This window comes from Eschrichtius robustus, chromosome 16, assembly GCF_028021215.1.
Source record: "Eschrichtius robustus isolate mEscRob2 chromosome 16, mEscRob2.pri, whole genome shotgun sequence".
Classification (NCBI taxonomy): Eukaryota; Metazoa; Chordata; class Mammalia; order Artiodactyla; family Eschrichtiidae; genus Eschrichtius; species Eschrichtius robustus.
Genome location: NC_090839.1, coordinates 19,138,086 through 19,164,677, shown reverse-complemented (window position 1 = coordinate 19,164,677; position 26,592 = coordinate 19,138,086). Strand labels below are relative to the sequence as shown.

At 41.2% G+C, this 26,592-nt stretch overlaps 1 protein-coding gene across 3 annotated transcripts in view; it reads right to left on the bottom strand.

The window, feature by feature from the left end:
- The window catches only part of ZHX3 (zinc fingers and homeoboxes 3), a 138,453-nt gene that overhangs the window by 68,098 nt on the left and 43,763 nt on the right, over positions 1-26,592 (bottom strand). For 2 of the 3 annotated variants that reach the window (XM_068565731.1, XM_068565730.1), the window contains exon 2: positions 5,357-5,459. The exons of the other annotated variant lie outside the window; for it this stretch is intronic. The gene's annotated coding sequence lies outside the window, so the exon portion shown is untranslated. The remainder of the gene's footprint in view (positions 1-5,356; positions 5,460-26,592) is intronic. 3 annotated transcript variants of the gene reach the window in all.

The window sequence follows — 26,592 nt, the reverse complement described above, 5'->3', positions numbered from 1 at the left end:
CTATTGTCAGAGAATGCAAGAACACACTATCATCTAGAAGAGAGAGACAGTCCATGAATTCAAGTTCCGGGCGAAGCTGAACTGAGCAAAAGATTCACATGACAGACGAAAACCACTTCCAGAATGGAAAGACCTGAGAGAAGAAACAAGAAGGGGCTCTCAGGATCGCACACATAATTAGCAATCAAAGTGGGTCACTAAGACAACAGCCTGGAAACATCTGAAAACAATGCGTAGAAAAGGACTCCAAGTTGACAAGTTAAACAAGCAGGTTATGTGAAAGGGAATCCAGCAGTTACTTCTGATTTTTTTTTTTTTTTTAAGTAACAGAAGCCCAGAGACAAGGCAATCTAAAATATAAGACCTCAAAGGAAAAGAGATGAGTGAATCAGAATACTTCAAGCTGTCATCTCTAAACAAACAAAATGATGCCAAGCCCCTAGGCCAGATGCTCTTGTCATTCCTCTACCACCAAGATGTCTCCAAGAGCTGCGGTCAACAGCGCTGTCTGCATTTCCTCAGCTGGTCTGACTCCAGTGTGAGCTGACCTCCATACCCTGTGGACTGAGCACGGTGGGATCACTATCAATTTTCTAACTGAGAAAACCAGTGGCTGAGCTTCTCCTTATCCTTATCCTACTGGATCCTCTGGGTGAACGGCCACTGACGGCCACTGCCCCTCGTAGGAAACCATCTCTTCCACACCACTCTTTTCTGCTTCTCCCCTACCTCTTCCTCTAGCATCAGCTTGGCATTCAGGACTGGTTTGCAATCCCACTTACTAGCTTAGTAACAGTGCCTTGGAGCCTTAGTTTCCTGGCCCACGAAGTAGGGTAGTAATAATTTCTACACACAGGGCTATTAAAAAGATAAAGTAAGCCATCTGAAAAAGCTCTCACCACCCCGTGCAGGACATGTATTACAGGGCTCAGTACATTTTGACTTCCTGCACATAAAGACTGGTCTTGGCCAGGAGGCCAACCTAAGCCCTTTTTTCTGCCTACATGCTCTAACAGGGGGAACTTTATATCTATTCCATAGCTTTGATCTCCTCCTTGGAGCAAGTATATCTCACAACCTTTATCTCCAGCCCCTACATCTCAACTGAGTTTCTAACTCATATTTCCAATTACTCCTAGATATGTTTTCCTAGATCTGTTGACAATTTTTTAAACTCAGGAAGTCCTAAAATGCTCTGTCTCTCTCCAAAGTAGTCTCTGCGACCCCCTCCACAACATCCACCCCGTGACATAAGGTAGTCGATATTTCCACCGTCTGTTATTACCTTCCCTAAAACAAACAAACAAGAAAACCCTCTAAGTCATCCTCTAATCCCAATCTCACCTGAGTCAGGAACTAGGATTTTTAGATTCCGCCTCAAAACACCTCATCTTCTCCATCGCCGCTGCCTCCACCTTGTTTAAGTTCTCATCATATCTTACCTGGATGACTGCCACAGCTGCTCAACTGACTTCCTCCCTGCAGTCCGTGAGTCACGTGACAGCCAGAGTTATCTTCCTAAAAACAGGCTTGAACAGAGTACTCCCCTGCTTTAAAACCTTTCTGGTGGGGCCGCGGAAAGCCGAAACTCATTGGCCAGGCATTCGAGGTGCTTCGCAATCTGGCCCCAGCATCCCTTTGTCCAGTCTCATCTCCAGCCACTTAGGTACCTTTAGGCTTTTGCCCATTCGCTTTATCCTCTATCCCACAAAGCCCTACTGGCACAGTAACACTCAGCATTCAGGATGCCTTCGCTGACTCACCGAACATCATCCCCTCCCTCCCTGTGTCTCCAGCACACCTGACACATCACATCTTTCGCCATTGTGGGTTTGCATGCATGCCACCTCCTCAACCAGAAAGGGACCTTGAAGGCAAGGACAGAGCTACCTTTCTCTTTGTATCTACTGCACCTAGCTCAGTGTCTGTCCAGCTCAGAGTGAGGCTTAAGTGGTTGTTAACTAACTTAATCAAGAATAACAAAATACTTATGAGTATCAGGCTGAAACCTAGAAGAATTAGTGCACCTCACAGAACAAATGTAAAATGTGAAGGGTAAAAACATCTGGGGTAGATGAGAAGTACAAAGAGGGGATGCCAGAACAGGGAGAAACTTGAGTTTCCTTATATGGAAGGAAAGGAAAGTTCCTGCTTTTACTTTGATGATAGTAAATAAATTTAGGGAACAAATGTTATTTTTAGCACTAAGAGAATTGTTCATGTTTAAATTTTGTCTTAAAGTTAAAAAGAAGAAAAGGACACTCCATAAAACAGAAGGTGTAACAGGAAAGAGACAACTAAGCAATACAAAAATTAAGAAACGAATTATACATAGAAAACATAACAAATGCAAAAGCAACCATAAATTAAAGATGCTAAATTCACACATAAGTTATAGAATCTTCAAGACTGGTTGAACAGAAGACAAAATCCGACAACATTCTGCTTGAAATAACAGAGCTCTGAAATCATAATGAAATTAGAAAATATAACAAAATCACTGCACAAGAAATTTATAGACTATTTAAAAAAAGAACAGAGGACAAGCATTGCTTTAAGTATTGTCAGAAAACAGAGATTCTAAAATACTTGACCAACATCTTTGCAAAAATAAATAACTACACCCCCGCCCCCAAAGCAACTCGCCCCTGATGGTTTATTAGTGGATCATTTCAAACTCTCCAGAAACAAACAAAACATATTATTGAAAACATATCTAAAAAAGGTCATGATATAGATTATCTAGTTCATTCTATGAACCCAATTCTAAAACTGGCAGAGAAAATGAAGAGAGAAAACTACAGATGAAGCGTACTTAAAATTTATGCTCAAAAATTAAAAAAAAAAAAAACAGTAAATAGAATCTAGGAATAGGTTAAAATTTTAAATTGTGTCATGTCATCAGATACCAAAAATTCATTTGTTAAACTCCAACAGATATTCTTAATTTTAAAATTCTAAAACTGATAATAAAGGTATACTTTCTTACCCTTTTTAGAGTATCTATTTAAAACCATATGTCAACAGTATACTTCAAGGAAGAAATGAGACATGCAGTCATTAAAAACAGGCACAAAGTGAAGCAGCATTTTATCATCACTGTTAATTAATATAGGATCAGAAGTGCCTTCCAATACAAAGCAACATGAAAACAAATAAGAAATACAAATACAATAAAGGAAAAGGCAAAATTTTTAATATATATAATACCACTGTAACTTGCAAACCCAAAGGAATCACTTGAATGGTTACGATGAGCTTAAAGTGACCAAAGTCATCACCAGTATAGAAAAATCAACACTATTTCTGGTCCTCAAACTTGACCGCAGTGAAAATCACCCTGGCAGATTTTTAAAATGCCAATGCTTACAACTCACCCCAGACAAACTGCCTCAGCATCTCTGGTGGTGGGACGAGACATTAGTAATTTATAACGCTTCTAAGTTGATTCTAATGTGCAGCTAAGTCGAGATACCACTATTCTATACGTAATTATCTAAGTGTCTAAAAAACGCAACGCAAAACCATTTGTAATATTCGCAAATGGGAAGAGAAAGATTGCTGTAAGGCAACAGGAGTGCAAAAGAAGAAGCCCGAAAGGGGACATGGTTAGCTCCTGTGCCAGAGTCTCCAGTCCACTGCAGTTCAGGCAAAGAGGCAGGCAGCCGCCCAAGTTATTGGACGGGGACATGACCCATGGCAACAGCGGAACAGTGGCAGCAAGAGATAATTAGTCTCAGTCCAAGTGCTACTGAAATCAGAAGCATGCATGAAGATTTAACAGAGGCTGAGGAGGTTCAAGATTACTTGCATATCTGTGTGAGGTCACATGTGAGATCAATTCCTAGAAATGCAATTGCTGAGTCAAATGGTATGTGCCTTTGAAAGTGAAAGATTAATTTTAAAAGATCTTAAAGGTGAAATAGCAAAAGCATGATGTGTAGAATAAACAAAACGTCACATTTGATAGGTAGGAAGAGTGGAGAGGGAGAAAGGAGGGAAGCTGGAGCTAGGCGAGGTGGCTCAGTGCTGCCAGGGAGTAGGTAGGGAGACTGACATCACAGAAAATTCCTGGTGATTCCAATTTGGCTTTGGCCTTCACATTCACTTTGCCCCCACAGCAGAGACCTGAAGGAGAAGGCGGCCAGGAGCCACGTGGCTACCTGGGAGGAGAAGATTCCACAACTAACTGAAGAACCGTAAGGAGATCAGTGTGACTGATGCAGAGTCGGTGTGAAGGTGAGCACTAGAAAATGTGTGCACAAGTGCACTTGTAATAAACTTGTCTTATGCCATTTTTAGTTTAGAGGATTGATATACAAAGGCCATTAAATAGTTTTTACTCCACCTTCCAACTCAAAGTTAAAGAATGAGAAAACTGGAATATACCTTCTATCTAACAGTAGGCCTGCCACAATCCACCATGAGACAGGAAGTTCCACAAGTGACAGTTGTGAGGAAATTCCCATGGGCTGGGTGGCCCAGGCTTGTGGGGAGGGAGTGATGCTGCCATGGAGTTGTCAGGCTGCTGTGCACAGAACTTCCATTATATACCAGCAATGACCCTGACTCCATTTCCTCTCCTTTCTTTCCAAAAAGTTCTACTCAGAAAGGTTCTTAACTTTATAATGATAAATAAGGTAGTAAATTTCCTTTATTTAAAAAACTTTAACAACAAAACCCCTCAAAATCTAAGCCTGTGAGTGGCTCAATAACAGAATAAACTGAGTTCCCAACTCATATAGGTATATGTATAGATGTATATGTATATACATATATGAGTATATAACTTTACTAGGGCACATCTAGTTCATCAAGGGGAGGCTATGCTTATTTACATTAATTACTGGCCAGTCAGCTTTGTCTGTAGTATTAATTTTCATATTCCAGAGAGCAGTACCACACATCCTATAGCCTGAGAACATGGCTTGGATAATTTGGTATTCAAACCAGTGTTTTTCAAGTCAGTCATTTAATAAAGCAGAAGTATGTTTTGCAATCAGACTAAAAAATTGACCTTGAACTAAACCTGCACATCACAAGAGACACAACACACAACTCTACTTTCATAATACCCAGTGGTCAACCTAAGATATAACAGGTTCCTATCAAGTGATCTAAGAAGTCACCTAAATTGTATATTCAATACAGATATTTTTAGATTAATCCAAATGATTAAAAGAATCATTTGATCAAAGAGCTCAGCAATAAAATCAAGGAAGGAGAAAATAAAGAATGTTTAACAGCAATACAAAGATTAAATACAGCCATAAAGACTTAGGCATGACAAAGTAATGGTAATTGATATGGCAAGAAACCTAAATTCAGAAGTGTACTATTTACCCAGGAAACATACTTTTTCCTCATTTCCTTGGTTTCTCCAGTTTCTCTCTTCTCTTTGTGCAGCCCCATATGCATCTTTAAAGGTTCACTTGTTGCTTCTGCAGTTGTATCCAGTCCTGAAAAAGAAGTGACATATCCTCACTTCATGAGAAAAGAGATAAAGTGTATTTTAGGATGCTGAGCTATCCAATCTCATCAATCTCCTTTCCTAACTCATTTTCTCCAGAACTATACACAAACAGAAAAACCAAGGGGGTGGGGAGAGTAAGAAGAGGTCACTAAAATACAAATGAGCAATTTTAAATGATTAAAAATGCTAGTAGTAACTGAAAAATATCAATGGAAAAAAGGCAAACTTGATTGTCTCTGATGATAGATCAGAACAAGATGATTCATTAAAATCTCTTTCCACCAATGAGTTTCCATCTTTCTCTCCTGGCTAAGTTTGAGATGGCTTAGCAGAAATGATCAAATTAACTGATGTGTGGGACTTCCCTGGTGGCACAGTGGTTAAGACTTCTCGCTCCCAATGCAGGGGGCCCAGGTTCGATCCATGGTCAGGGAACCAGATCCCACATGCATGCCGCAACTAAGAGTTCACATGCCACAACTAAGGAGCCCACGAGCCACAACTAAGGAGCCCGCCTGCCGCAACTAAGACCCGATGCAACCAAATAAATAAATAACTAAATAATATTTTAAAAAATTAACTGATGCGTAGCCTTACAACTTCAAGGGTGAGTACCATTAAGGATGTGCTATTTTCTGATGCTCTTCCATTCAAAGCCCTGGGGTTTTCCTCACATGGATTCTAGAGGTTAAAAACAAATGGTCTAGACTGAGCTCCAGGCTAAGGAGCTATGTTATCTTCATCTTTTGTCTCTGACCCCTATCCCTATGTCATCCCATTCTACCCAATGACAGACACATGGTAGCTCTTGGTGAATGAATGAGACAATAACCACGTTTTCAACAAATGACCAGAAATGCTTCACATGATCTTAAAATTACTTGAGAAGCAGTTGAAAAACCACTGCTTTTGAATTCTTTATTTCTTTCCCAAAGCATTCTCTTTGGTTGAGATGCCCAGTAAAATGGCCCTCAAGTGAGTATACCAGAGGGTCTCAGAACTTCGAACGGTGCATGGGTACACGAGAGAGTCGGGGCTATGAGTATCTGAATGTAAACAAGTTTGCCCCTCAAAAAAGCACCCTGGGGACTTCCCTGGTGGTCCAGTGGTTAAGAATCCACCCTCCAATGCAAGGGATGTGGGTTCGATCCCTGGTCAGGGAACTAAGATCCCACATGCCGCGGGGCAACTAAGCCCATGCGTCACAATTAGAGAAGCCGCACGCCGCAAGAAAGACCCAGCACAGCTCCAAGTGATCTTTCCCCATCATTCTTATGTCTGTAGCATACACCTCTCAAGCTTTTACTCTGTGTCAGGCACTGTTCTAAGAGCTTTAACTACATTAACTAACTCAACCTTTATAACAACCCTGTGAGATAGATTCTATTATTCTAATTGCTCAGAGGAGGAGACGAAAGCACAGAAAGGTTAAGAAAATTGTGCAAGGAAATGCACTATATGCTGCCATTCACAGGCAGGGGTTCCTGGGCACACATGATCTTGCAGGAAGCTGTAGTCTCATCTACCGATTTCACTTTCTTCTATTGCTCTTATGGTATAGTAGTAGCTCAATAGCTAAATTAGCTCTTGTTGGAAAACTGTCCTAATTAATAATTTATTAAAAACTTTAAATTCTCCACCACTTAAAAAACTGACCTTTTCTTAATTTAAAAAATTATCCAGTGAACATCACAGAAAGGAACTCTTCCTAATTTTGTGGAACTCAGAAGAAATCATGATTTTCAGCTGCTTACATTCACCCACTACAGATTATTACATTTATTCTAGATATTTTGCCATGCTTACCAGATCCCTTCTAACTTTAAAATTTCAAATCCCTCATTCAAGCAAGGCATTTATTCTTTGCTCTCTAGTTCAGTTGATTGGGACCCGATGCTAATGACGCCAAAAGCTTTGGGTTCAATCCACTACAAACCACTTCGCTTTGTTTGCTTCAAGTCTGCAAACCCTTAGCCTGGATGGCACGTTGTGGATCATAAGAGGAGCCAGGTGGAAGCGTGCAAGACAACTAGCATAAATAACATCTGCTTGAGAAACAAGTCCACATACACCACAGGGGCAGGAGCATGACCCTGAGGCAGAAGCATCAACTCCATACATAAAGAAAAGCTTCATGATCACTGGCAAAGCACTTCTACTTTTCTGAGTAAGATGCCCTTCTCAAGCTCAGATCTTTTTGCCAGAATCTAACCTAAAGTCCCTCCTTCAAAAAACAAAACAGGTATAAGATTAAAATACGAAACTAAGGTTTTTAGTTTTTGCACAAGATGTCCTTGATCTGAAAAAAAAAATTTCTTATTCCTGACACCAATTCCACTGACAATAAAAAGCACTCGTAATGGCTTTCGAAAGTGACACAGAAGTCTCTGGCAGTGCAACACAGCAAACCACCAGAAAAATCTTACGGCAATTCCATATGTATATCTCACATTCTTTAAAAATTACTCCTAATTTTCATAAAACCAAAAGCTGCTCCATCTCCAAATAATATAAAGTTATTTTAAACATGCTTTTTCAAATTAAATGAAGAGACCAAATCCTATCAGTCCAGATCACATTTTAAAACAACCAAGGGCCCACTCAAGGTAGAAGTTTTAACAGCTTCCACAAGTAAAAAAGAAAAGGCTATATTCCTTAATTGTTATTCTACGAAGAAACCCACTTGGGATCATCTGTCTTCGTGTTTTCTTGCCCACAGCTGGAAAGAACTTTCCCAATGTACTAATGCTACAAAGCACATGGATTCCAACAGTCACAAGGTAACTATGACAGCAAAGCCACAGTTATTTATGAGATCACAAAAACTATATGATGTAATTTTTCAAATTTGAGGGAAAATTCACATAACATAAAATTAACCATTTTAATGTGTACAATTCAATGGCATTTAGTATATTCACAATGCTGTACAACCCTCACCTGTATCTAGTTCCAAAACATTTTAGTCATCCCCAAATGAAACCTTGTACTCATGAAGCAGTCACTACCATTCTCCCTGCTCCAGCCCCTGGCAACCACTAATATGCTCTTTGTCTCAATGAATTTATCTATTCCGGATATTTCACATAAATGTAATCACACAATATGTGACCTTTTGTGCCTGCCTTCTTTCACTTAGCATGATGTTTTGAGGTGTTTCCACATTATAGCTGCATCAGTACTTTACTCCTTTTTATGGCTAAAAAATATTCCATTGTATGGATAAATCACATTTTGTTCACCCATTCGTCCACTGATGGACATCTGGGTTGTTCCTACCTTTTGGCTACTGTGAATAGTGCTGCTAGGAACATCTGTGTACAAGTACTTGTTTGAATACCTGTCTTCAATTATTTGGGGTATGTATCCAGAGGTAGAACTGCTGGGTCATATGGTAAGTCTATATTTAACTTTCTGAGGAACTGCCAAACTGTTCCCCACGGTGGCTACACAATTTTACATTCTCGCCAGCAAAGCACAAGGGTCCGACATCCTCACTAACACTTCATATTTTCCGTTGGGGATGTTTTTAAATTATAGCCATCCTTGTGGGTGTGAAGCAGTATTTCATTGTGGCTGATTTGCATTTCCTTAATGACCGATGACATTGCACATCTTTTCATATAATTGTTGGCCATTTGTATATCTTCTTTGGATAAATGTCCAATGAAGTCTTTGCCCATATTTTAATTGGGTTGTTTTTCTTTTTGTTGTTGAGTTGTTAGAGGTTTCTTTTTTTTTTAATGTATTATGGATACTAGGTCCTTCTCAGATTTGCATATTTTCTCCCATTCTATAGATTGTCTTTCCACTTTCTTAATAATGTCATTTGGTTAGGACCTGTGCAGCAGGGAGAGGAAGCACATCGAAAGGAGGGCCTCTGGAGTATGGGTTTCCGGAGTGTGGAGCCGTGTGGCTGACAGGGTCTTGGTGCTCCGGCAGGGTATCAGGCCGGTGCCTCTGAGGTAGGAGAGCCAAGTTCAGGACATTGGTCCACCAGAGACCTCCCGGCTCCACGTAATATCAAACGGCAAAAAAAACGGCAAAAGCTCACCCAGAGATCTCCATCTCAATGCTAAGACCCAGCTCCACTCAACGACCAGCAAGCTACAGTGCTGGACACCCTATGCCAAACAGCTAGCAAGACAGGAACACAACCCCACCCATTAGCAGCAAAGAGGCTGCCTAAAATCATAATAAGGCCACAGACACCCCAAAACACACCACCGGACATGGTCCTGCCCATCAGAAAGACAAGATCCAGCCTCATCCACCAGAACACAGGCACCAGTCCCCTCCACCAGGAAACCTACACCAGCCACTGAACCAACCTCACCCACTGGGGGCAGACACCAAAAACAACGGGAACTACGAACCTGTAGCCTGTGAAAAAGAAACCCCGAACACAGTAAGCTAAGCAAAATGAGCAGACAGAGAAACACACAGCAGATGAAGAAGCAAGGTAAAAACCCACCAGACCAAACAAAGGAAGAGGAAATATGCAGTCTACCTGAAAAAGAATTCAGAGTAATGATAGTAAAGGGGATGCAAAATCTTGGAAATAGAATGGAGAAAACACAAGAAACATTTAACAAGGACCTAGAAGAACTAAAGAGCAAACAAACAATGATGAACAACACAATAAATGAAATTAAAAATTCTCTAGAAGGAATCAATAGCAGAATAACTGAGGCAGAAGAATGGATAAGTGACCTGGAAGATAAAATAGTGGAAAAAACTACCACAGAGCAGAATAAACAGAAAAGAATGAAAAGAATTGAGGACAGTCTCAGAGACCTCTGGGACAACATTAAATGCACCAACATTCGAATTACAGGGGTCCCAGAAGAAGAAGAGAAAAAGAAAGGGACTGAGAAAATATTTGAAGAGATTACAGTTGAAAACTTCCCTAATATGGGAGAGGAAATAGTCAACCAAGTCCAGGAAGCACAGAGAGTCCCATACAGGATAAATCCAAGGAGAAACACGCCAAGACACATATTAATCAAACTATCAAAAATTAAATACAAAGAAAAAATATTAAAAGCAGCAAGGGAAAAACAACAAATAACATACAAGGGAATCCCCATAAGGTTAACAGCTGACCTTTCAGCAGAAACTCTGCAAGCCAGAAGGGAGTGGCAGGATGTATTTAAAGTGATGAAAGGGAAAAACCTACAACCAAGATTACTCTACCCAGCAAGGATCTCACTCAGATTCCACGGAGAAATTAAAACCTTAACAGATAAGCACAAGCTAAGAGAATTCACCACCACCAAACCAGCTTTACAACAAATGCTAAAGGAACTTCTCTAGGCAGGAAACATAAGAGAAGTTAAAGACCTACACTAACAAACCCAAAACAATTAAGAAACTGGTAATAGGAACATACATATTAACAATTACCTTAAATGTAAATGGATTAAATGCTCCAACCACAAGACACAGACTGGCTGAATGGATACAAAAACAAGGCCCGTATATATGCTGTCTACAAGAGACCCACTTCAGACCTAGGGACACATATAGACTGAAACTGAGGGGATGGAAAAAGATATTCCATGCAAATGGAAATCAAAAGAAAGATGGAGTAGCAATTCTCATATCAGACAAAATAGACTTTAAAATAAAGACTATTACAAGAGACAAAGAAGGACACTACATAATGATCAAGGGATCAATCCAAGAAGAAGCTGTAACAATTGTAAATATTTATGCACCCAACATAGGAGCACCTCAATACATAAGGCAAATGTTAACAGCCATAAAAGGGGAAATCGACAGTAACACAATCATAGTAGGGGACTTTAACACCCCACTTTCACCAATGGACAGATCATCCAAAATGAAAATAAATAAGGAAACACAAGCTTTAAATGATACATTAAACCAGGTGGACTTAATTGATATTTATAGGACATTCCACCCAAAAACAACAGAATACACTTTCTTCTCAAGTGCTCATGGAACATTCTCCAGGATAGATCATATCTTGGATCACAAATCAAGCCTTGGTAAATTTAAGAAAATTGAAATCATATCAAGTATCTTTTCTGACCACAACGTTATGAGACTAGATATCAATTACAGGAAAAAATCTGTCAAAAATACAAACACATGGAAGCTAAACAATACAGTACTAAATAACCAAGAGATCACTGAAGAAATCAGAGGAAATCAAAAAATACCTAGAAACAAATGACAATGAGAACATGACGACCCAAAACCTATGGATGCAGCAAAAGCAGTTCTAAGAGGGAAGTTTATAGCAATACAATCCTACCTCAAGAAACAAGAAACGTCTCAAATCAACAACCTAACCTTACAACTAAAGCAATTAGAGAAAGAAGAACAACAACAAAAAAAAACCCCAAAGTTAGCAGAAGGAAAGAAATCATAAACATCAGATCAGAAATAAATGAAAAATAAACAAAGGAAACAATAGCAAAGATCAATAAAACTAAAAGATGGTTCTTTGAGAAGATAAAAGTGATAAACCATTAGCCAGACTCATCAAGAAAAAAAGGGAGAAGACTCAAATCAATAGAATTAGAAATGAAAAAGGAGAAGTAACAACTGACACTGCAAAAATACAAAGGATCATGAGAGATTACTACAAGCAACTCTATGCCAATAAAATGGACAACCTGGAAGAAATGGACAAATTCTTAGAAAAGCACAACCTTCCAAGACTGAACCAGGAAGAAATGGAAAATATAAACAGACCAATCACAAGCACTGAAATTGAGACTGCGATTAAAAATCTTCCAACAAACAAAAGCCCAGGACCAGATGGCTTCACGGGAGAATTCTATCAAACATTTAGAGAAGAGCTAACACCTATCCTTCTCAAACTCTTCCAAGATATAGCAGAGAGAGGAACACTCCCAAACTCATTCGACGAGGCCACCATCACCCTGATACCAAAACCAGACAAAGATGTCACAAAGAAAGAGAACTACAGGCCAATATCACTGAGGAACATAGATGCAAAAATCCTCAACAAAATACTAGCAAACAGAATCCAACAGCACATTAAAAGGATCATACACCATGATCAAGTGGGGTTTAACCCAGGAATGCAAGAATTCTTCAATATATGCAAATCAATCAATGGGATAAACCATATTAACAAATTGAAGGATAAAAACCATATGATCATTTCATTAGATGCAGAAAAAGCTTTCAACAAAATTCAACACTGATTTATGATAAAAACCCTCCAGAAAGTAGGCATAGAGGGAACTTACCTCAACATAATAAAGTCCATATATGACAAACCCACAGCCAACATCGTTCTCAATGGTGAAAAACTGAAAGCATTTCCTCTAAGATCAGGAACAAGACAAGGTTGTCCACTCGCACCACTATTATTCAACAAAGTTTTGGAAATTTTAGCCACAGCAATCAGAGAAGAAAAAGAAATAAAAGGAATCCAAATCAGAAAAGAAGAAGTAAAGCTGTCACTGTTTGCAGATGACATGATACTACACATAGAGAATCCTAAAGATGCTGCCAGAAAACTACTAGAGCTAATCAGTGAATTTGGTAGAGGAGCAGGATACAAAATTAATGCACAGAAATCTCTTGCATTCCTATACAGTAATGATGAAAAATCTGAAAGAGAAATTAAGGAAACACTCCCATTTGCCAGTGCAACAAAAAGAATAGACTACCAAGGAATAAACCCACCTAAGGAGACAGAAGACCTGTATGCAGAAACCTATAAGACAGTGATGAAAGAAATTAAAGATGATACAAACAGACAGAGATATACCATGTTCTTGGATTGGAAGAATCAACATTGTGAAAATGACTCTACTACCAAAAGCAATCTACAGATTCAATGCAATCCCTATCAAACTACCAATGGCATTTTTCACAGAACTAGAACAAAAAATTTCACATTTGTATGGAAACACAAAAGACCCCAAATCGCCAAAGCAATCTTGAGAAAGAAAAATGGAGCTGGAGGAATCAGGCTCCTGGACATCAGACTATACTACAAAGCTACAGTAATCAAGACAGTATGGTACTGGCACAAAAACAGAAATATAGATCAATGGAACAGGACAGAAAGCCCAGAGATAAACCCAAGCACATATGGTCACCTTATTTTTGATAAAGGAGGCAAGAATATACAGTGGAGAAAAGACAGCCTCTTCAATAAGTGGTGCTGGGAAAACTGGACAGCTACATGGAAAAGAATGAAATTAGAACACTCCCTAACACCATACACAAAAATAAACTCAAAATCGTTTAAAGACCTAAATGTAAGGCCAGACACTATAAAAATCTTAGAGGAAAACATAGGCAGAACACTCTATGACATAAATCACAGGAAGATCCTTTTTGACCCACCTCTTACAGAAATGGGAAAAAAAAAACAAAAATAAACAAATGGGACCTAGTGAAACTTAAAAGCTTTTGCACAGCAAAGGAAAACATAAAGAAGACGAAAAGACAACCCTCAGAATGGGAGAAAATATTTGCAAATGAAGCAACTGACAAAGGATTAATCTCCAAAATTTACAAGCAGCTCATGCAGCTCAATATCAAAAAAACAAACAACCCAATCCAAAAATGGGCAGAAGACCTAAACAGACATTTCTCCAAAGAAGATATACAGATTGCCAACAAACACATGAAAGGATGCTCAACATCGCTAATCATCAGAGAAATGAAAATCAAAACTACAATGAGGTATCACCTAACACCAGTCAGAATGGCCATCATCAAAAAATCTACAAACAATAAATGCTGGAGAGGATGTGGAGAAAAGGGGACCCTCTTGCACTGTTGGTGGGAATGTAAATTGTTATAGCCACTATGGAGAACAGTATGGAGGTTCCTTAAAAAACTAAAAATAGAACTACCATACGACCCAGCAATCCCACTACTGGGCATATACCCTGAGAAAACCATAATTCAAAAAGAGTCATGTACCACAATGTTCACTGCAGCTCTATTTACAATAGCCAGGACATGGAAGCAACCTAAGTGTCCATCGACAGATGAATGGATAAAGAAGATGTGGCACATATATACAATGGAATATTACTCAGCCGTAAAAAGAAACGAAATTGAGTTATTTGTAGTGAGGTGGATGGACCTAGAGTCTGTCATACAGAGTGAAGTAAGTCAGGAAGAGAAAAACATATACCGTATGGTAACACATATATATGGAATCTAAAAAAAAAAAAAAATGGTTCTGAAGAACCTAGGGGCAGGGCAGGAATAAAGACGCAGATGTAGAGAAAGGACTTGAGGACACGGGAAGGGGGAAGGGTAAGCTGGGACGAAGTAAGAGAGTGGCATGGACATATATACACTACCAAATGTAAAATAGATAGCTAGCGGGAAGCAGCCACATAGCACAGGGAGATCAGTTCAGTGTTTTGTGACCACCTAAAGGGGTGGGATAGGGAGGGTGTGAGGGAGACGCAAGAGGGAGGAGATATGGGGATATATGTATATGTATAGCTGATTCTGTTTGTTATAAAGCAGAAACTAACCATTGTAAAGCAATTATACTCCAATAAAGATGTTTAAAAAAAAATGTCATTTGATGCACAAAAGTTGTAAATTTTGATGAAGTCCCATGTATCTAATTTTTTCTTTTGTCGCTCATGCCATTAGTGTCATTTCTAAGAATCCATTACCAAATTCAAGGTCATGAATATTTACCCTTATGTTTCCTTCTAAGAGTTTTGGCTCTTCCAATTAGGTATTTGGTTCATTTTGAGTTAATTTTAGTATATGGTGTGAGGCTGGAATATAACTTCATTCTTTTGCATGTGGCTATCCAGTTATCCCAGCACCATTTGTTGAAGACTGTCCTTTCCCCCACTGAATGGACTTGGTACCCTTGTCAAAAATCAATTGACTATAGATAAATGGGTTTACCTCTGGACTTTCAATTCCATTCCATTGATCTATGTTGTCCATCCTTATGCCAGTACCACATTGTTTTGATTATTTGATTATTATTTTTTTAAGGTAAGAAGTGGATTTATTTAGAGAGATACACATTCCATAGACAGAATCCGGTCCATCTCAAAAGGCGAGAATGGCCCTAGGAGAAACATACTCCATAGACAGAGTGTGGGCCATCTCAGAAGGCGAGAGGCCTATTGTAGCTTTTTTAAAATTGGGAAGCATGAGTCCTTCAACTATATCTTTCTTTTTCAAGATTGTTTTGACTATTCGGAGTCCCTGGCAATTTCATATGAATTTTAGGATCAACTTTTCCATTTCTGCAAAAAAGGCTGCCTGGATTTTGGGACAGATTTCATTAAATCCACAGAGCACTTTGGGTAGTACTGCCATCTTTATATCAAGCCTTCCAATCCATGGACATGGGATATCTTTCCATTCTATGACATAATTTTAAGTTACCTTAAAATGTCCTTGATAAGGTAATGACATAACTTCCTTTAGTTGTCTGTCTACGGATATCTAGGTAATCTACTAAGTACAGCCTGGAATAAGTCACAAATATAAAGTTTACATTTACCACGGAGAGCCCAGTATTCATATTCCAGAGAAGGAATGTCAACTATTCAGGGTCTTGCTGTTTGCTTTTGTCTATGCAAAAGGTTAGAACTCAAGGATTTTCATTTCCTTGATTTATAGTTAATTTTCATCTTCAGTTCCTAGTAGAGAAATCGACACACATGAATCTTGTATATTCCCTGATAAGAGTAAGTTGTTTAGTAGACTTCATAGAATGGTATCATGAGCTCTCTTTCATATAGTTCAAATAAAAAAAAATTGATTGTGAAACATTAGCTACTTTGCCAAAGATTGTGCTCAAACACCCTTGGTTAGTTAGAGCTTAAAGTATCAACTATAATTGGGAGGGAGGGGAGGAAGTCTTTAAAAGTCTTTTCTCTAAAAAATTTTTGCTAAAGACTATGAGAGAACAATTGTTTGAAGTTATAAATGTAACTTGGGCTGGACACAATCTGTTCTTGCACTCACCCTCAAAATTAGAACTGAAGACAATATAGTAGCCCAGGAAAAATAACTGTGGCTTTTTCTAAGAGTAGCAATTTCAAAGAATTTATAGATTCCCCAAAGTAAAAGTCATCTTAAAACCAGTAGACTATTAGTCTGAGGTGTAACGATTGCTTCAGTTCCCATGTTTGGTGTCAACTTTTTGAAGCTTCCATTTATACCTCCTCTCAACATATGGGTCACATGGGACTCATGGTCCAAGGTGCTCCAGTAAGATCAAAAAAGGCTTTAAGAATCAAACTGCCTATAATAATAAATCAATCAGAAAAAACCATCTGGTGTTGAGATAAACTAGCAAACAAATCCTGGGAAAAAGAAATCCAATTCCATGTATTTTGTCATCTATAATAAAACCAAAGGCAATAAAAATATCTTCTGGCAGGTGCTCAGGGTCAGTGCCTTGGCAGGGAATGCTAACTAAGGCAAAGTTAGAAGGTCTAGTTTTTAACCAGATAGTTTTAAGTTGAAGAGGGCAAAAAATAAGGAGGCAAGGGGAAAAAATAGACCCGGGCAAGAAATGGGGGCCAGATAAGCAGGTAAGAACCTGACACACTGAGGTAACAAACAACAGTCCAGGGTGGGGACAGCTAGCCTGGGGGGTACAAGGAGTGGACAGCTTGCTGGCTGAGTTCACTGCTGAACATCAGAGGATCCTTTCAGCACAGTTATCAGCAAAGCTGGTCAGTGTAACATCCGCAGTAGACTCACTCTCATGGCATGACTTTTGCTACAAATTCTTCTAGAACTGGAAAGCCCTTATCACATGGCAAGTGGAGAGGGCACCCTCTCCTTTGGTCCTGCCACTGCCTAATGGGGGTCCTATCTTCAGAGATCACACCACTTCCCACCCTCTAAGAGCAGTTTCCACACACTGACTGAACAACTGTACTTCTCCCTCCATGCTTCCTCAGCTCTATCTGCACTCAGTTCATCTGACCCTATGTCAAGATTCAGGGGAAAGGCAGGAGAAAGAGGCAGTGCCCGAGGAAGTGGGCTAAAGGCCATATTTTCCTTGGTGGGAATAGGACAGATGGAAATGAACTCTACGAGGAGTGAAATGGGGAAGGGGAGTGCTGGGCCCTTCTCTGTCCCAGAGAGAGACATCCTGGGCCTCTCAAACCCAGAACTCGTAATTTCTGCTCGTCTGTAATAACGCTGAATACCTGAATGTGCAATAGCCCCTTGGGTCTGGGAGGAGTTTTTTTCCCAATTATCAAATCACATGACCCAAGAGGCTGTGGGGTTTTTTATGTAGCTCTATTGGCAGAGCAGTCAGAGCCACATAGCAAGTGCTTCAAGTCATCCTGCTCCCCTCACCCCAGAAACCCCAGCAGAAGGGAGCCCAGATGGGCACTCGGGCAACACCTGCTGCAGGGCCAGCTGGGTTGAGGAAGCACTCCACCCCACTCTCGGTGTAGTTAACACTCAGCATCCTGAGTAACCTCAAACAACTGCTGTGATTTGGATCTAATGTGGTAATGGCTCTCTTGGTCCCCAACTGGGTGCTCTGAGCTCTTTCACTGCTTGGCTTTTTCTTTTCTTTCTTTCTGTAAAAGGAGCGTTCAGTTAATCTGCAGGCCTGCCATTCTGTGCCCAGGAGCTGAACTCCTGGGGCGTCTGCTCTGGACTTGGCGGGCCCACTTTATTTTTGTTCTCTGATCTCTTTGTGGTGGTCTTAGTTACAAGCTCCTGGAAACAAGCCCTGATTTGCAAGCACTGCTAGTCAAGAAAAGAGAAGTGGGGGGTTAGGGAACAGCTACAAACTCAGCATCCCTGATTTTAAAAGAGTCCAAACCCAGATACATCCTACATGTCTGTCAACATGAGAGTGGATAAACAAATTGTGGTATTCATACAATGGAATACTACTCAGCAATTAAAAAGAAAAATGTTCCCAATACACACAATGCGGAAGAATCTCAAAATCATGGTGAGCAAAATAAGGTAGACATGAAAGAGAATATATTATATGATTCTGTTTATGTGGAGCTCTAGAAGAAACAAGATTAATTTATGGTGGTAAAAATTATAACAGAGCTTAACGTTCAGATGTGAAGACTGACAAGAAGGGAGCATGAGGGAACTTTTCTGGAGTGACAAAAAAGTTCTATAGATTGTTGAGGTGGTATTTACATGGGCAGAAACATTTGCCAAAACTTATTAAACTATACAGTTAAAATCTGCACATTTTGCTGTATGTAGATTATATCTCAATTTTTAAAAATATAAAGTTCAAAAGGCTTTATTAAAAATGGCAAAAGGGGGCGTCCCTGGTGGCGCAGTGGTTGAGAATCTGCCTGCCAATGCAGGGGACACGGGTTCGAGCCCTAGTCTGGGAAGATCCCATATGCCGCGGAGCAACTAGGCCCGTGAGCCACAACTACTGAGCCTGCGCGTCTGGAGCCTGTGCTCCGCAACAAGAGAGGCCGCGACAGTGAGAGGCCCGCGCACCGCGATGAAGAGTGGCCCCCCGCTCACCACAACTAGAGAAAGCCCTCACACAGAAACGAAGACCCAACACACCCAAAAATAAATTAATTAATTAATTAATTTTTTTTTTAAATGGCAAAAAGATAGTTTTCCATCATGTTGCACCTATGTGGCTAACATTCTGAGAAAGAGACAAGATATTCAAAGTACTCAAATATGTTCCTATAGACAAAACAAAGATAAATCTCAAAGTAACATGAAATTTATATCAATGCATTCATTTAATTCTTAAGATTGAATTAGGTAAAGAAGTCCCTCAAATTTCTCTTATTCAACATCCAAGTTAAATATTTTAAGAATGCTTTAGAGCAGAAAGTATAGTGTAGAGGATAGAAAGACAAAAATAATGTGTGAAAAAAATTTCCCCTGATTATAAGAGCAATACACATTTAGTATAGGAAAACTGGAAAATACAGAAGATTAAGACTATAGGGGAAGAAAACTCACATAATGCAAATCATAAGCATAAAGAAGAAAATTAAAAGTCATCTGAAAAATATTCCCTACCCAAAGCTAAGCACTGTCAACATTTTGATACACACACACACACACACACACAATTTTAACCAAACTGGGATCATAGTGTACATATCGTTACTATTTTTTCACTTAAATTTATGTAACAAACATTTTCCATGTCATTGAGCATTCTTTGCATTTTTTGTTACTACTGAAATTAAATAGTTTCATGTGATTATTGGCCATTCGTATTTCTCTGTGAGACAGCTTGGCAATTTAAAAAATAATACTGATTCTTTTTCCTGATTATAATATAGTTACTGCTGAAATATGGAAAATACAAAAGAGCATAAGACTATGGTGGGGGCTTCCCTGGTGGCGCAGAGTGGTTAAGAATCCGCCTGCCAATGCAGGGGACACGGGTTCGAGCCCTGGTCTGGGAAGATCCCACATGCCGCAGAGCAACTAAGCCCGTGCGCCACAACTACTGAGCCTGCGCTCTAGAGCCCGCAAGCCACAACTACTGAGCCTGCGCGCTGCAACTACCGAAGCCTGCGCACCTACAGCCCGTGCTCCGCAACAAGAGAAGCCACTGCAATGAGAAGAAGCCCGCGCACCGCAACAAAGAGTAGTCCCCGCTCGCCACAACTAGAAAAAAGCCCGCGCGCAGCAATGAAGACCCAACACAGCCAAAAATTAATTAATTAATTAATTTAAAAAAAAAAAAAACTATAGGTGGGAAAACTCACATAATTCAAATCAAAAAAAAATCGTTACTGTTAATTTTTACTTTTCTTTGCACATATGTTTTTCTTATAGAATTGATATTCTAGGTAAGTCCGTTTTAGAGTATATCTTTTTTCACTTAGCATCATTAAAAACTACATAAGCATTTTCCCTATGTAATTAAAGTCTTTCTAAACATTTATTTTTGTTAGCTTCATTTTGTTTGTAGAATTTTGTTAGCTGCATAGATGTACCAAAATTTAGCAATTGCTCAGTGTCAGGCACTTGAACGTGTACATTTTGTTTTTGTTTTTGTTTTTTTTTACTTTACAATGTGGAGATAAATATCTCTGTACATAAAATATTGTCTTAACTTATAATTATTTCCTTGGGATAAACTGCCAGTATTTTAATCCCTGGGTCAAAGAGTATGAACTTTTTTAAAGGCCCATATTGCCAAAATGCATTGAGAGTTATATCAATTTGCATTTCACAAGCAGTATATAAGACCCTTGCTGGCATTAAATTCTTTCTCTGTCCCTCACATACGCACACTACCCATTCCTTATTACTCCCTACCATACCTCCCACCATATGCCCCCAAAAAACACACCTTGCTAATTTGATATGTGCAAATGGTATCTTACAACTTTAAATGCAGTTTTCACTAATGGAATGAAGTCATTTTTCACTTGGTTAAACTGCCTGTAGTTCCTCTTCCATGACGAGCCTGCTGAATTCCTTGGATATCTGATGCTTTTCAGAGGTAAACAAAAAGTGTTTGGGGACTGCTGGTTCATGACAAATAATAGAGTATTAGAAGTACTTCTCCCCTCCTTTAAAATGTCAAATATAACAGACTAGTTATTTATTGTAACAGTAAGAATGTATATTATAAAAATATAAAAGTAAGAATAAGTCCACAGCAGCACAGGATAAACAGGAACAATGCCATCAGGAGAAGAGCAAGGAATTGTGGGCAAAAAAAAAGCCATCAGAACTGAATGATGGCAGTGCTTAGCCATGCAGAGGAACCTCCAACATGAACCAAGCAAAAGAAGAAAGCTTTTAAAATGTGTGTGCCCAAGAGAAGCTTGGTGGAAAACAAACCTAAATCCAGAGATGGCAGAAGCTGGATGTGGGAGTGGAAGAGCACCAGGGACGGTCAAGAGAATAACTGAAGGTCTATGGAACAGCTACATCCTCCATTGTTCTCAGAAAGGCTAAGCTGTGAGGGCAGCTCTCTATAAAGTGGGGATCGGCAGTAGGGGACCACCCACGTAAGTGCCAGCACAAGAGGATGAAGAAACAGCACCACAGATGACAAGGCACACACCCACCGAGGACTCCAGAGGGATCTCCTGGCCACTCAGCAGGACCTGTACTCTGAACTTACTCCTGAAAGAACAATTCTCAGGCAAATGCAAATCAAAATCACTATGAGATATCACTCCACACCTGTTAGAATGTCTATTATCAAAAAGACAAGAAATGACAAGTTTTGGTGAGAGTGTGGAGAAAAGGAAACCTTGTGCACTGTTGGTGGAATGTAAACTGGTGCATCCGCTATGGAAAATAGTAAGGAGGTTCCTCAAAAAACTTAAAAATAGAACTACCATATTGTGGTATGCTCCAAGGACAAAGAACAAGATAAACTCAAAGGGCCAAGACTGCCAGAACAAAGAGTTACAGGACTCCTATCACTGTGTCACAATGTAACCATTGCACTGTCCCAGAGCCCTCCCAAGTAGCATGCCCTGTCCCTTTCCCATCCCATATAAGAAAAGACATTTGACCCGTTTTTCTCCCACTCAGCACACTGCAAGTATACATACTCTGCCCACTCAGCAGATGACTTGCAGGTTCCCTGGCTATAAAAACAGACAAGCAACCCATGCTCATTGTCGACTTTCCCTGGCTACCAGGAAGTCGGCCCGCTGTTCCTGCAGCGACCCTTCTCTTTAATAAAACTCTGTCTTCCTTACATTCCGCCTCGTGTCTGGAAATGCTTTTCCAACCCGCGCTCAGACCACGACATTTTGGTGGCCCGTATGGGGATATCTCTTGGGGGGATCTCCTCCCCCACCTCCTCTCCTCAATTCTTGGGACCCTCTGTGAACAGGCAAGTTGCTGGGGAAGCAACAGAGGAACTCTGGCCAGGGCCACACCCTGGTGTGTTCTGAAGACTCCACGGCTCACTTCGCCCCAGTAACTACCGCCCAGAACCGGTGAGGGTCCCTCTGTCTTCCTTCTGGCTGAGGACTAGGCCAATTGGTATTGTGCGGGCACGGGTCAGGCATTTCAAAGCCAATAGGGCGCCTGCCGCTTGAAGACTCCCGTGAAAAGATGAGGGGGTCACGGAACAGACCAGGCTGTTAAAGCATCTGCCCCCAGCAAGACAACTTCCGTGCACCCGTGAGGCACGTATGGGTTCAAGAAAAACCCCTCGCCTCAGCCGCCGCCTTCCTGGCAGGACTACGAGGCCAACTCCTCAGCCTGTCTTCTCTGTTACTTTCACTTTTTTCTCAGTCCGGATTGATTTACAGGAGCCTAGGTGTTGCCTCGGAGCCATCCCAGGAGTGCCTTTTCACGTTTCAGGTAATCGCCAAACGCTGAGTCACCTGGTGGGTCCCGGGAATCTCTCTCTCTTTCTTCCCCTGCCCGAGTCGCACGGTGCCTCAGTCACACGGTTTGTGCCTCAGTCGCACACTCAGGGGTCACCTCTCACGGTCGGACGCGATTGTTGGGACGGTCGGCCCATTTTGTGCCTTAGTCGCACGGAGAGATCACTGGGACAAAGGGGACGCCTTTCTGTCAGCCGGTGACTCTCAGTACGCCCTTTCTACGGCACATAGGCTAAGAACAGGTTCTGGTACATCTCGGGAGCCTCCCTCAGACTCACCCCTTGGCAGTATCCTCAGGAACTGGAAAAAATTTGACCCTAAAAATCTCAAAAAGAAGAGGCTCACTTTCTTTTGTAACACGGTTTGGTCCCAGTATAAAGTGGGGGACCAAGAACAATGGCCCCTTAATGGCACACTAAATTATAACACGATCCTCCAACTTGATCTCTTTTGCCAGAAAAAAGGAAAGGACTCAGAGGTTCCTTATGTCAAGACCTTTATGGCCCTTAGTCAGAATCCGGATCTCAGGGACTCATGCCGCATGTGTCTTTCTGTTGCCGCCTTATCCCCCCGACCCCCTCTGTCTCCCTCACAAGCAGATCTCCTAGATGACCCTCTACTCGACCTTTCCTGTCCCCCACCCCATCAACCCCCTTTGCTTCAGCTCCCGCCCCCTCACCTCAACCCACAGCTCCCCGACAGGCACCCCCTCATCAGGGCGAAAGCCCCCTCTCCCCTCCCCACACAAGATCGAGAACTGCCCAAAGCCAGGAAACAGATTCTGATATGCTTCCCTTGAGGGAGGTAGCAAATGGAGACATGGGCACTATTACAGTCCATGTTCCCTTTCCCATGTCTGACATTTCCCAAATTCAAAACAAGTTAGGTTCCTTTAGTCAGGATCCCACCACTTTTATTAAGGAATTTCAGGCCCTCACTATAGCCTTTGACCTGACCTGGCAAGACATTCATGTAGTCCCGACCGCTTGTTGTACTCATGAAGAGAAAAACAGGATATGGGCATTAGCCCAAGCTTGGGCAGATGAGGCAAAGCTCTGTTTCCAAAACCCGAATGGATGGGGACCCATTTTGGGCTGGCTAAATGACTCTCTTTGTAACTACACCCTCAATTCTAATCGGACTAGCCTGGAGTGGAATCCCTGTTCAGAGGAAAATAAATAATATGTACATGAAGGTATTTTCACTTTGTGCTGGGGAAATTCAAGGAAAATGCGACTAAGAAATGTATTAATGAAGACCATATTCCCATAAACAGCTCGGCCCTGGGAACTAAATATGTGGGGATCGGTGTGACCACCGGACACTTACTTAGTTTAACCTCCCGGCAAGATTCTCCTCCAAAATATAACATAATTCAGCTAACATTCAGAAATTTGTTATGCTAATCCCCCAGTCACACTCATAATCAGTCAGAGCCCGGATTCTCCCCTTTATGTATAGATGATTACTTCCTTGGAGTTTGGCCTTCCCAATATAATCCTAGGCCATGGGACCCCAGTCTATTCCCAGAGGAAAACTACCAAAAGGTCAGGGCCTGGCTCTGGGGACCCACAATGGGGGTATCTTTGAGGGGCACCGGATTTTCATTTCTATGCGGTAACGGGGTCTATCTGGATCTTCTCACACTTTGGAGGGGCTCCTGCACAATTATTGCTGCGGTCCCAGAGGCGACCATTATGACTACAAAGGATTTAGCTTCCTCAGGAGGCATTCCCAACCTTGGGTCCTTCCTCGAGGAGGCCATAAGACCTGTCCGGGAGAGACAAAAACGAACCACTGATTGCGGGGGACATGCTTATAACCCAATTCTTGATCGGCCCGAAATAATACGTAGCATCTTTAGAGGGCTCTCCTGGTTTGCAGGCATACCCCTTAGAGAGGAGTGTTCTCCATCTCACCATCATGGTCCAGGAACCTTGGAAGGCTATGGTAGCAGCCACTGAGGAACAGCAGTCAGCCCTAGGCACTCTGGCCAAGGTAGTTTTACAAAATAGGAGGGCCGTGAATGTCGTAACAGCTGACGGGGGGTGGTGCGTCTGTGCCCTACTAAATGGAACATGCTGCTTCTATATTAATACCTCTGGCCAGGTTGAAGAAGACCTTCAGATTCTAAAGAAAAACATCAAATTAATAGAAGATTTAAAAGAGAGAGCAGGACAGGGCCCCAGCTGGCTTTCCAGCCTCCTCTCCACTATGGGGCTCCAGATATGGACATGGCTATTGTCCTTGTTGGGACCATTAATCCTGATAGCCCTTGTTTTGTTGTTTGGCCCCTGCATTATATTTTTTTAAATTAATTAATTTATTTATTTATTTATTTTGGCTGTGTTGGGTCTTCATTGCCGTGCACGGGCTTTCTCTAGTTGCGGTGAGCGGGGGCTACTCTTCATTGCGGTGCGTGGGCCTCTCATTGTCGTGGCTTCTCTTGTTGCGGAGCACGGGCTCTAGGCATGCAGGCTTCAGTAGTTGTGGCACATGGGCTCAGTAGTTGTGGTTCGTGGGCTCTAGAGCACAGGCTCAGTAGTTGTGGCGCACGGGCTTAGTTGCTCCGCGGCATGTGGGAACTTCCCAGTCCAGGGCTTGAACCCGTCTCCCTTGCATTGGCAGGCGGATTCTTAACCACTGCACCACCAGGGAAGCCTGGTCCCTGCATTATTAACACATTATCTAAGTTCATCTCCTGACAGGTTCAAAGGATTCAATTCCAGATGGTGCTACAACAAAGGTACCAGCCATTTGGCACATGGACCACATTGGAACAAGCCGTCTTATCATTCCATGGGCTCTCATCTCCCTCCATAAATATACCCTGACAGAGAGCAGGCATCAGGAACCCAGGGCCCCTACGACACTCCCACCCAGAAGGAAGTAGCCAGAGAGATCGTCGCCCCTTCTTAAAAAAAGGGTTCCCGAACGCCTGAGAAGGAGCTAGGCAGGTAGGTAGACATGAGCAGGGTATCCAATAGGGCCAAAGAATTGGCCCTGTAAATAAAGAGAGGGGGCAATGTGGTGTGCTCCAAGGACAAAGAACAAGATAAACTCAAAGGGCCAATATTGTCAGAACAAAGAGTTACAGGACTCCTATCGCTCTGTCACAATGTAGCCATTGCACTGTCCCAGAGCCTCCCAAGTAGCATGCCCTGTCCCTTTCCCATCCCATATAAGGAAAGACATTTGCCCTGTTTTTCTCCCGCTTAGCACACTGAAAGTATACATACTCTGACCAGTCAGCAGATGACTTGCAGGTTCCCTGGCTATAAAAACAGACAAGCAACCCATGCTCATTGTCAACTTTCCCTGGCTACCAGCAAGTCGGCCCGCTGTTCTTGCAGCGACCCTTCTCTTTAATAAAACTCTATCTTCCTTACATTCTGCCTCATGTCTGGAAATTCTTTTCCAACCGCGCTCGGACCATGACACATATGATCCAGCAATTACACCTCTGGGTACTTATCCCAAGAAAACGAAAACATAACTCGAAAAGATATATGCACCCCCATACATAGGACACTTAGGAAACCACCTAAGTGTCCATCGATGGATGAATGGATAAAGAAAACGTGGTATCTTTATATAATGGAATATTATCCAGCCATAAAAAAGAATGAAATCTTGCCATTTGTGACCATATGGATGGACCTTAAAGGCATTATGCTAAGTGAAATAAATCAAAGAAAGACAAATACCATATGATCTCACTTATATGCAGAATCTAAAACAACAATAACACCACCAAGCTCATAGATACAGAGGACAGATTAGTGGTTGCCAGAGACAAGT